This window comes from Oreochromis aureus, linkage group 3, assembly GCF_013358895.1.
Source record: "Oreochromis aureus strain Israel breed Guangdong linkage group 3, ZZ_aureus, whole genome shotgun sequence".
NCBI lineage: Eukaryota > Metazoa > Chordata > Actinopteri > Cichliformes > Cichlidae > Oreochromis > Oreochromis aureus.
In genome coordinates, this window is record NC_052944.1 from 44269392 (window position 1) to 44279754 (window position 10363).

A 10363-nucleotide genomic window follows, 5' to 3' on the forward strand; every position below is an offset into this window, starting at 1 on the left:
AAATCTTAGACTATGATTCCTGATGCTGATTGTTCTTGATTGTCTCTCAATTACATTTTCAATAACTGAGGAAAAAAAGTAGCCAGAAATTCCTCAACAGTACTCAAAAGATAAATCAGGAGTTTCAAACTGCAGCTATCAGACATGTAGTTACACTTCTAGGCAGTTACACGCCAGGTTATGCCATAGGTAATGGTTATGCTGTAGGTTATATTTCAGGGTTTTCGAGGGTTTACAGTTTTGACGTAGCTATAAAGCAGAGTGAGCTGAAAGATAAATCCCCATTCAAAGGATTATACCCAACAGACAAAGATACATATCTTATTGTTTACGTCCTACATGAGTTAATTGTTTTGTTTCTGTATATAACTCTATATATACTCTAGTAGGCTCTGGTGTTTAAACAATGCTCAGTTGGCCTTAAAGTCTCCCTTTATTCGAATGTTGCCCAACAGCCTGTGCATGTTGTTCTGGCACATTCCTGAAGGGAGGTGGGGAAAGAAAAATGTAGGAGTGACGAGAGAGAAAACCAGTCATATTACGTCGCAAACCTGTCTAAGGTGTTGTCACAGAGACAGGATGCCAGATTGTTCTGGACAACTTTGCTTTAATCACAGACAACAAAACAGTCTACATCTTTCAATTAAATCCAAATATGACTTCCATATTTGGCTTGCTTGGGCTGTGTAATGTTTCCCATACACATTATGCTTAGGTCATGATAGACTCACACAATATTCACTCTCTGATGAATGCATCAGAGAACAACTTGGGCTTCAGTATCTTGCCCGAGGACACTTTAGCACAAAGCATCAAAATTCATAAAAGTGCCATAGGCATAATGCCATGGAGACGGGAGTGGAGAAGAAAAGCTCAGTGAGTACCCCAGTAGGCTGAGCCTATGAATAGAATAACTAAGGAATGGTTTAAGCTCACCTGATCCAGGCCTAACTGTAAACTTAAAAAAAAGTTCAAATCCTAGTCTTAATATTAAAACAAATAGTATTACTTGTTCAAACCCACAAGGTCACTGACAGACTGGTTTCGGTTAGGTTCAGGAGTTGGGTTTTACATTAATTACATTTTCGTAAACAGAAGAAGATAGAAGACAGAACATGTTATCATTCAAATCATTTTTTTAAATTCCTTTTGGCAGTAATTTCTCTGCATGTTTGGATGCAAATTTTGAGAAGCCTTTAAAATCATACATGCTTTACTCAAACATACAGCTGCCTGAGCAAGGAATTTCCTGGAGTCGGACAGGTGGATTTGAAACTGAGGCTGTTGTTTGTGAGCACATGAGCTGCACAGACAAATAAAAAGTACAGAATTCAAACAGCAAGTTTTATAATTTATACCATGTAATTCCTTCTTCTCCAGTCAAGGTGAAATTCAAAAGGTTTTTTTTGCTTTTGTTTTTTTTACATGTTTTCAGGGCTTTAGCACAGGAACTAAACAAACTCTGGTTTAGTGGTCAGACCACATACTTGACATAGTTGATCTGAAATCTTCCTTTGACCTTGTCATGACTCAAAATATAAGCATCATGCCTGGGTTATGACATCAGCTCTGAGGGTTTTTTTTGTTGTGTTTTGTTTTGTTTTTTGTGAGAACATGACAGTGTGGATATCTAGTAAACAAAGATGGGGAACAGGTACATGAGTTACTTCTTCAACCAGCAACAGCTCTTCCTGAATGACAAAAATGTTCAATATAGGGTACATGTTCTGTCATAGTGTCCTATACAGCTTTTGCCTTCAGCTGGAAGGCAAGTAACATTGGTGGTAAGTAACATTCATGCGTCACAACTATGCTTGGTAGCTACTGAGTCATTTACCCTCTACAACCTCATGTGTTCATGTACAGTATTTGCCCCCTTCCTGATCTCTCTCTCTTTTTTTTGCATATAACTTTGCATAAGTTTTTTGCTTACATGTTTTAAACATGTAAGGGTAATTTAGTGTGGTAAGATTTCTTAAGGACCGACTGCTTAAGTCCAAATTTTAGTCTAAATTTGTTTCCTGTCTGCACCGACGCAGAGAAAAAAGTGGGATTTCTACTTATGTTGAGGCATGCTAGCATAGAGGCCAAAAAAACATGCAAACTGGTGAACGTTACAGCTGTCTTGGAGGATGATTATATATTATACATATCCAAAGCAGTTTTAAAAAAAGTGTTGAGTAATCCCATGAGCTCAGCCTTCAAACTGTCTTTTTTCCTGTGTTTTTCTACTCTTACATCATTAGTCACAAGGATACTTATCAAACTTTCTTTTTGTGAGGCTTAGAAGAAAGAAAAAAATTGGCTTAAAGGTAGAGTCACTCGAAAGGGAGAGGAACCACATATTGCTTGTTTACCAACATTCAGTGTACATAAGTATTGAATATTTTTAGATCTGGGGGGGGTTAAAGATGACTCCCCATTCTCCTGCCAAAATGACCTTGACACTGCTGAAAACATTGTCTTTTTTATGCTGGCTGAGTACACTGCATTTAAAAGATCATTCTGGAAAATTTACGTGTCATCCACTAACAAAATCCCCAATGTACTGGCCAACCAGGGATACAAGAATATACCCACACCTGCCCACCTCTCACAGAGAGCAACACAGTCCAGCCCATCTGCAGGAGAATGGTTCCAGAGTCCAAACCATGATGTAGCAGCAACGACATTACTACTTCTCCCAGGCAGAGGGAGGAAGGAAACTTTCTTTTCCAGATATTTGTAGAAATATATATACACACACACCCCGCTCGCCCCTGCGGGCGGTTTATCCTTCAAGCTCGGGTCCTCTACCAGAGGCCTGGGAGCTTGAGGGTCCTGCGCAGTATCTTAGCTGTTCCCAGGACTGCGCTCTTCTGGACAGAGATCTCCGATGTTGTTCCCGGGATCTGCTGGAGCCACTCGCCTAGCTTGGGAGTCACCGCACCTAGTGCTCCGATTACCACTGGGACCACCCTTACCTTGACCTTCCACATCCTCTCGAGCTCTTCTCTGAGTCCTTGGTATTTCTCCAGCTTCTCGTGTTCCTTCTTCCTGATATTGCTGTCATTCGGAACCGCTACATCGATATTCTTCTGTTTGTCTACCACCACTATGTCCGGTTGGTTAGCCACCACCATTTTTTCCGTCTGTATCTGGAAGTCCCACAGGATCTTAGCTCGGTCATTCTCCACCACCCTTGGGGGCGTCTCCCATTTTGACCTCGGAACTTCCAGGCCATACTCGGCACAGATGTTTCTGTATACTATGCCGGCCACTTGGTTATGGCATTCCATGTATGCCCTGCCTGCTAGCATCTTGCACCCTGCTGTTATGTGCTGGATTGTCTCAGGGGCATCTCTACACAGCCTGCACCTGGGGTCTTGCCTGGTGTGATAGACCCCAGCCTCTATGGATCTTGTACTCAGAGCTTGTTTTTGTGCTGCCATGATTAGTGCCTCTGTGCTGTCTTTCAGTCCAGCTTTGTCCAGCCACTGGTAGGATTTCTGGATATCAGCCACCTCCTCTATCTGCCGGTGGTACATACCGTGCAGGGGCCTGTCCTTCCATGATGGTTCCTCCTCTTTCTTGGGTTTCTGCTGCCTGAGGTATTCACTGAGCACTCGGTCAGTTGGGGCCATCTTCCCAATGTATTCTTGGATGTTCGTTGTCTCATCCTGGACTGTGGTGCTGACGCTCACCAGTCCCCGGCCCCCTTCCTTCCGCTTAGCGTACAGCCTCAGGGTGCTGGACTTGGGGTGAAACCCTCCATGCATGGTAAGGAGCTTTCTTGTCTTGATGTCAGTGGCTTCTATCTCCTCCTTTGGCCAACTTATTATACCAGCTGGGTACCTGATCACGGGCAGGGCGTAGGTGTTGATAGCCCGGGTACTTGTAACTGTCCTCTATGTCTGCAATGTTGCCTTCTGGTAGCTCGATCCCCTCAGTTCTGACTACCTTCCCTCTCTTTGTTATCATCCGACTACACTTCTCCAGCCCGAATAACATCCCGATGTCATTGCTGTATAGCCTGGTAGTGTGGATCAGTGAATCGATGTCTCGTTCACTCTTGGCATACAGCTTGATGTCATCCATGTACATGAGGTGGCTGACAACTGCTCCGTTCCGTAGTCGGTATCCGTAGCCAGTCTTGTTAATGATCTCACTGAGGGGGTTCAGGCCTATGCAGAACAGCAGTGGGGACATAGCATCTCCTTGGTAGATCCCGCACTTGATGGTGACTTGTGCTATGGGCTTGGAGTTGGCCTCTAGTGTTGTACGCCACATCCCCATTGAGTTCCTGATGAAGGCTCTCAGGGTCCTGTTGATCTTGTACAATTCTAGGCATTCCAGTATCCAGCTGTGGGGCATTGAGTCATAGGCCTTCTTGTAATCAATCCAGGCAGTGCACAGGTTGGTCAGCCTGGTCTTGCAGTCTCGGCTGACTATTCTGTTTACCAGTAGCTGGTGTTTTGTGCCTCTGGTATTCTTGCCAATCCCTTTCTGTGCCCCGCTCATGTATTGACCCATGTGCCTGTTCATCTTAGCCGATATGATGCCTGACAGGAGCTTCCATCGTTGAGTGCGAGAGGAACTGACCTGAAAGATAGGATCATGGCCAAGCTTGAAAGAGGGCAAGATGAAAGTAGCATGGAGGGAGGTTAGCCAACTAACGGAGTTGCAGAAAGGCGCGACAAAGAAGGTGCATAAGAAATACAGCAAGCTGTCCATACCTGAGGCCTTGGAAACTGCCAAGCAAAGACTCACAGCCTTGGCCAGCCGCTTGGGGAGGTACACCAGAGAGATAGAAGGCAGGAGAATAAACCAGCTGTTCTCCACAGAACCAGCAAAGGTGTACTCTCAGTGGCAAGGGAACAATAAGAGAACAGCACCCCCAAGGCTGGAGATGGAGCAATACTGGAAGAGCATATGGGAGAAGGACGCAACCCATAACGGCAATGCTCAGTGGCTAGTGGATCTGAGGGCAGACCATAGCGACCTCCTTGAACAGGGTCCTGTAACCATCACAGTGGCAGACATCCAGTCTCCAGTATGAAGAGTTGGACAGCACCAGGGCCCGACATGGTTCACGCCTACTGGCTGAAGAAGCTGACTGCACTCCATGAGCGTCTGGCAGCACAAATGAACCAGCTGCTAGTTAACAAGAGACACCCGGAATGGCTAACCAAAGGTCAGACGGTCCTGATCCCCAAGGACCCCAAGAAGGGACTACCGACTACCGACCAATAACCTGCCTCAGTACTACATGGAAGCTCCTGTCAGGCATCATATCGGCTAAGAAGAACAGGCACATGGGTCAATACATGAGCGGGGCACAGAAAGGGATTGGCAAGAATACCAGAGGCGCAAAACACCAGCTACTGGTAGACAGAACAGTCAGCCAAGACTGCAAGACCAGACTGACCAACCTGTGCACAGCCTGGATTGATTACAAGAAGGCTTGTAATCAGGATTGTCAGGGTCATTGTCTGACTGTTTATTACTAATCACCTGCTGTACATTCACAGTAACTGCCATCTCCTTACAAATGTTCATTAGATTAACCACACTTATACAGACTGTATATAACTACCAACTCTCCAGCCATGTTGATGGATTGCCTATATTGGCTGGAAATATTCATTTCCAGAGAAAAGACACAGACAGAAGATGCTTACAGGATGTGATGTGACAACACCAATGAACTGTCATATTTGTCCAAGGCGTATTTCATTGTTATGGAAAAAGAGAATATTAAAATCATGATGACCAATTGGAGTGGTGATTTCTATGACTTTGTGTATATAATTTGGAATTTTGTACAAATGTAGGCCACAATAAATATATGATATCATTTCATTTTTTCAAAGGTTTATTTGCATGACGCACAAACAGACACAATTGAAAGGTACAAATGTGTTGTGCATGAAATGAATTCAAACGTGGTGCAGATGTGTGTCACAAGTTGATCTGGCTGTAGGCTGTGGCACTTGGCCAGAGGTGGCGCTGGTTGACTCGAGTCCATGTTAATGCACACAAAGTAAACTGCACGCTTTAGTTGTGAAGCAAAAACGCTGAAACCGGAGAAATAAAACGTGCGAGGGGGATGATAACGACGACAAGAGTCTCCCGATCGTTTACTCTTCCTGTCCTGTGAACAACACCGGCGTGGTATTAATTGTTTGCTGTTTTCGCGATCGCGTCGCGCATGAGGATATCACCAGGTAAACTCGCGTCATTTTTAAACATTTTGTTGTTCAACGGCATCAAGACTGACGGAGTGTGTTTGAGATAACCTCACAAGTGTCACAGATGACACATTTGGCGTTTTTTTTGCTGGTTTGTCGGTAGCAGCTCCTGAAATGCAAGACTGCCACACATCTGTTCGACCAACGCCAGTTGATCTAAACGCCAGTTGATCTAAACGCCAGTTGATCTGGAACACCGGCTGTGTAAAGATGCCCCTGAGACAATCCAGCACATAACAGCAGGGTGCAAGATGCTAGCAGGCAGGGCATACATGGAACGCCATAACCAAGTGGCCGGCATAGTATACAGAAACATCTGTGCCGAGTATGGCCTGGAAGTTCCGAGGTCAAAATGGGAGACGCCCCCAAGGGTGGTGGAGAATGACCAAGCTAAGATCCTGTGGGACTTCCAGATACAGATGGAAAAAATGGTGGTGGCTAACCAACCGGACATAGTGGTGGTGGACAAACAGAAGAATACGGCCGTAGTGATTGATGTAGCGGTTCCGAATGACAGCAACATCAGAAAGAAGGAACACGAGAAGCTGGAGAAATACCAAGGGCTCAGAGAAGAGCTCGAGAGGATGTGGAGGGTCAAGGTAAGGGTGGTCCCCGTGGTAATCGGAGCACTAGGTGCGGTGACTCCCAAGCTAGGCGAGTGGCTCCAGCAGATCCCGGGAACAACATCGGAGATCTCTGTTCAGAAGAGCGCAGTCCTGGGAACAGCTAAGATACTGCGCAGGACCCTCAAGCTCCCAGGCCTCTGGTAGAGGACCCGAGCTTGAAGGATAAACTGCCCGCAGGGGCGAGATGGGTGTTTATATATATATATATATATATATATATGTATCTTTCTTGTGTAATTGTGAATCTGTCTGTGTTATTATATAAATACTTACTTACGCTATTGTGTATTTTACACGGAGAGATGCCAAACTGCCTTTCATTCTTCTTGTAACAGTGACAATAAAGAGCTATTCTATTCTATTCTATTCTATATAAATATACACATATATATATCATTGAAAACAACAGTGAGATTTGCCACACCTATCCTCTTCATGTCTTTCTTCACTCCATCTATGAATCTTCTATGTGACTTTCCTCTTTTCCCCCAGCAACTCTGCATTAACATTCACACCTCCAGCTCTGTCTCCTATACTTTTGCCAAATGCCAGCGTCTCTAAACCATACATGCAGGTCTAGCATCTTGTAAAACTTCAGTTTCATTCTTTATGCTTTAAAGTGAGAAAGCACAGATAACCCCTGACATGCCCTGGTATTTAAACTCATCTACCATCACTATCACTACTCCTTACATGTTCGTCTTTCCATCTGTCTCCCCCTTATTCATATAGATGTATTTTGTCTTGCTTATATTGACTTTCGTTCCTCTTTTCTCCAGAGCATACCTCCACCTCTCGGGGCCCTCTGACTGTGCAGTGCTTTCTGCAAACATCATACCTCACAGAGACTCCTGCCTGAACTCATCTGTGAATCACCATCGCAAGCAAGAAGGCTCAAAGCTGATCCATAATGTAATCCCCCAAATCCATCTGTCATTCCCAATGCACATCTCACTACTGTCTTGCTATACTTATACATGTCCTGCATCATCCTCACATGCTTCTCTGCCACTTCTTACTTCTGCATGTAGTACCGCAGTTCCTCTCTTGCCACCCTTAAGTTCCCTGACCATCATCTGTCCTAAATTACCCTGACCTGCTACACACTTTCACGTTTTACATCTAAGTCAATCTGCTAGGCAAGCCAATCAATACAAGTTGCATGTTAGTGTCTAGCCTTTCCCTACCTCTCTTTGCCATACACCTTTCCTCACCCACCTTTCTTTGTTAACCTTTGTTAACGTTTAACTTGTTAAACTTTCCTGTACGTCCTCATTACATTAGTCTCCTTATCCTCTTTTCTCTGTCCAGAAGACACACCAAAGACCTCTTGGCAGTTTTTCTCACCACTTCAGTTTTACTTTCCCAGTCATCTGGTAACTCTTTTCTACTATCCAGAGCCTGTTTGAACTCATCACTCTTTGCAAAAGTCTTCTTTCTTCAACTTTCACCAGTTACTCCTTTCCTCCAACTTAACTCGCTTTTTCTTGTCCAAAGCAATCCTATAGGCTACCAACTGATGCTGCCTAGTTACATTCTCTACTGACAATGTATGTGTATATATGCTCCCCAAAGAAAACAAAGGAACACTTTTTAATATATGTATAGCATTAAGCCAGTTAAACTTTTGGGATACTGATCCGGTCAATTACGTAGCACAAGGGGTTTTAATCACTTTTAGCTACTTTAGTGATAATGAAACTTATCAACAAGTGCACTAGAGATCCAGCTCCCAAAACAGTAATGGTTTTACACATGGAGGCCACTCACTTTTCCCCCTCCTAATCTGTTGTGACTTTTTTAGTCATGTATGTGGCTTAGGTCAGTGTTACTGAAGCATTACTTGCACCCTATAGCGGTTGCACAGGTAGCCAAACTCCTCCACGATGGCACATCAGTATACAGTGGTCCCTTGTTTATCGCGGTAGTTACGTTCCAAAAATAACCCGCGATAAGTGAAATCCGCGAAGTAGCCAACTTTATTTTTTACAGTCATTATAGATGTTTTAAGGCTGTAAAACCCCTCACTTTTCTCAAACAGGCATGAACATTTTCACACTTTTCTCTCTTGTTTAAACACTCTCAAAGTTCAAACCTTCGTAGAAAAATAAGTCCAGTATTATAGACTCAAACTAAAGGCACCTGGGGTTGCCTTTGATGGTGGAAAACATTGTTGTGATGGACGTTGTTGTGTTTGTTGGGGAGAAAACTTAGAAAACTTAGTGCTGTACTCAAACATAGAGTACAGCACTTCAGAGTCACACTGCTAGCGAACAAAGATTTGTGTAAATTTGACTGTTAGGTTTATATTGTTGGATTGTCATTTATGCTTAGAAATATATACTCATATATGCTTAGTTATATAATCGAGTTATATAATCGATTGCATATTGATAGGATGTCTGATCCTTAGCACTCTGCAAAGACTCTGTGTGCCTCCCGGAGCACTCTGGCATATACACACATCTTAAAGTCATGAGAGAGGTCGTACCTTCTCTTACTGATTTATGGTATAGGAGGACACCTACTCTGTATCTGTTTAAGTATAAGTGCCTTTTGTTTAGGTGGACCGCTGGACTCCTAGCACCAGTTTTGGGGAGTCATTCACAGGGTCACATCTTGACACCCCCCCCCCACACACACACACACACACACATACCTGCACGACACACAGACAAGGTACTCTTTGTTTACATGTATGCCTGTGTAAGACGTCATATGTTAATGAACTTTTGCATAGTCATGTAACCACAATAAAGAACAGTGTTATGAGGGAGCAGACGAGAGTGACTGGGGTTCTAGCGGAAGGAACGGCGCTCGTCACAGTTCTCTCCCTCATGCACGAGATCAAACAAAGAGCTCTGCTTGGTGTTGAATGCTTTTTGCTGTTGTAGTAGAATTGTATCATTCCAGCGGTGGGTCTGTGCCAGACAAACCCAACATTGACAAACTGAATCTCATTCTGTACTGTACAGGAGACACGGCACGAGATTGATTGACAATGGGCTACAGCCAATCAGGATGCAGAACACAATGCGCTGTTAAAAAAAAATGCATGCAAAATTGCACAAAAAAAATCTGTGAAACAGCGAGGCCGCGAAAGGTGAACCGCATTATAGCGAGGGACCACTGTATTCCCTTACCATTACAATGTCTCCCAGCACAGACTCAAGAGCATGCAGGGGATTACAGGAGACAGGCAGCTACTCTAGGAGAGCTGGACAGGGTTGTAGAAGTTTGAGCAAGGAGGAACAGGATGAGTACTCCCTGACCACTGCAAAATGAAATCCAGCAGGCAAATGGTGGGAATATCTCTGACCAAAGAGTCAGAAACAGACTCCAAGGGAGAGATCCAAGGCCCCAACAATGGCTGTAGCCCATTGTCAATCAATCTCGTGCCATGTCTCCTGTACAGTACAGAATGCGTTCAGTTTGTCAAATTTACACAAATCTAGTGGGCCCTGTCCTTACTGCCCAACACTATGGAGCCAAACTGGCATTTGTCAG